Source organism: Thalassophryne amazonica, chromosome 12 (assembly GCF_902500255.1).
Source record: "Thalassophryne amazonica chromosome 12, fThaAma1.1, whole genome shotgun sequence".
NCBI lineage: Eukaryota > Metazoa > Chordata > Actinopteri > Batrachoidiformes > Batrachoididae > Thalassophryne > Thalassophryne amazonica.
The window spans coordinates 43817333-43820237 of NC_047114.1; positions in this window are offsets into that span (position 1 = coordinate 43817333).

The following is a 2905-nucleotide window of genomic DNA, read 5'->3' on the forward strand; positions in this document are numbered from 1 at the left end:
AGTGTTTGATCCACTGTTGATTTTGCAAATTTTCCCACCTGGAGAGGTGATGGTCTAGTGGTTAAACGTTTGGCATCAGACCAGACGATCCTCGGTTCAAACCCCAGCCTGACCATAAAATCACTAAGGGCCCTTGGGCAAGCTCCTTAATCCCCAAGTTGCTCCTGGTGTGTAGTGAGTGCCTTGCATGGCAGCACCCTGTCGTCGATGTGAATGGGTGACTGTGAGGCATAACTGTAAAGCACTTTGAGTGATGAAGATGGAAAAGCGTAATATAAATGCAGTCCATTTACCATTTACAAAGAATGGAGAGGTCTGTAATTTTTTATTGTAGGAACACTTCAACTATGAGAGACAGAATCTAAAAAAAATCAGAATATCACATTGTATGAATTTTATGTAATTTGCATTTTATTGCATGAAATAAGTATTTGATCACCTTCCAACCTGTTAGTTTTTCTTTAAGAAGCCCTCCTATTCTACACTCTTTACCTGTATTAATTTCACCTGTTTGAACTTGTTACCTGTATAAAAGACACCTGTCCACACACTCAATCAATCACACTCCAACCTGTCCACCATAGCCAAGACCAAAGAGCTGTCTAAGGACACCAGGGACTGGTGAAAGACAGAGTGCGCGCTGTGAGAGCCCATCGAACCCTCTCGCGGCAGGTTTCGGCCATTTCCAGCTGACACACATGAACATCTAACACCGCTCGCTTGGCACTTAGAAAATGTGTGGCCATTCGCACAAAGTGCCCCCACAAGTGTGGCTTTGCAAACAGACACAGTGACACGTTGGTGTGTACATTGAACTGACGGGTGTGTCCGCTGACAGGAGCAGCTGTGGAGATCTGTGGTTCTGGGCGTCACAATTGGAGAACACGTACCATGTTTGGACGGACATGAACCAACAGCTGTCCACTGTGACGCGCGTGTGTCTGCTTGCTGTCCTCACATGGACATACATAAAACATATATCGCTGTTGCAATGGGCTGCAGTGAGCGTGCGCGTGGCACGGACATTAACAGTCTACCCCAGGTGAAACAGACCGTCAGATCATAACACGCAGTGGGCGATCTGAATGTTACGTCACCCACTTGAGCTCTGTTCCACATGACACTGTGTCTGCAGCGCGCCGTCCACAAGACACACCTATCGGGCAGGACACGCGCGCGGGCCCGGCTGGACACGCTGCCAGCAGATGTGGACACAAGAGCGCTTTGCGTCTCATTCATGTCATTTCATGTCTGTGATCATGGGTCATCTACAGAGGAACAGACGGATCATATTTGTATTGCCCACTTGATAAGAGGGATTCAATACAATGCCATGTTTTTATATGGTGTGTGGTTGTATTTTTTTTAAAATACGTCCATGTCCTTCTTGATATCAGGCATTCCACACCTTTTACAGGACAGTGATGGTAGCTCAGTGGTAACGTTTCTGGCTGGCAATCAGAGCTTTTGGAAATTGCATGTTCGAATCCTGTGGGTAGCATGTATTTTTTATTTTTCACAGCAGCTGCGTAATGTGGTTACACATGCTGCAGCTGCTCACAGTGTGTTCCTGCGCTCACGAAACCGTCGCAGCGGCATTGTTCACGCCCGTTGGCTCAATGTTTTCATGATTCGCTCATACGAGCTGTTCTGCTGTGATTCGCCCTGATTTGTACTTATTCGTACTATATATGTGTGAAGGGGCCCTCATATGTGAAAATCTGCAAAAGCAGCCAGGAAACAGAGAAGGGTAGTTTCAGGACGATCCAGGCTAATTATACATAAAGAGGCGTATCTATACACCTCCCACTCGTCACTAACAACTGCCATGGTTAATTAACATAAAGGGGCGTGTCTATATACCTCCCTCTTGTCACACAACTCCAAGGGCAATTTAACATAAAGGGGCGGGTCTATAAACTTCCACTCATCCCAGTTGGTGTTTTTCTGCCGAAAAGATGTTTAAAAAGCGTAGCTTACCTTTAACAAGATGTTGAAAGCATGTTCAACTTTAATTTTCAAAATTAGGTTTTTCACCATGCTTCAGGTTTTTTCACCCTCTACAATGTACCAACTATAACAGATCATAATTTTGGAGCCTAACTAACAAGGCACAATTATAATTACTATTTTAAAGCTGGTAATGCAAATCCGTGCAAAAAGCTGATGAAAAATACTTTGACATCTTCAACGTGATATTGTCTGGACCTGGTGCTTTTTATGGTTTCATTTCCTTCAAAAGCTTTATAATACCTACAGTTGTAACCTGAATCAAAGGCATAAGTGGTGTTGCCACCTGTCCGAGAGGAGGGAAGTGGTATTTAGAGCATCTACCTTGAGTATGGCAGATGTAGCAATTCCATTTACTGTGTGGAGTGCTGGCACACCAGTCAAACTTTGCTTTAACCTCTTGATGTAACCATAAAAAGGTTTTGTATAGTTGCTTGCTGTATTTTCAGCAACTTATTTCATTACTTCATGGTTTTTATGTATGTGGCCTTTGGTACAAATTTATCGCCGTAAATATGCTTCAAATTTTTGCTGAGATAAAGTATTTTTACCTGTCTTGATGCAAAATATGTGTTGTTTTTTCTATTATGCCATTAACTGCATCAATTCATGTTTTTGTACTATTACTCCTCAGTGCTTTCTCTGTTGTGCACTGCGTGATTCAAAAAATTATTTTCTGAGTAAATTATTATGCCCAACCTGCACCACCTTAAAAAAGACTTGTTGTCATGAATATACTCGTGACTGGTGTATGCATATATTCATTTATTCCTAACTTTAATTTGTAAACCTTCCCACTCTCCAGCTCAATAGGTGGCGGTAGTTACTTTAGGTAACCTCATAGACTGAATGATAAACCCGCAGAGCGACTTGCATCTTGGGAAATGTTGTTTTA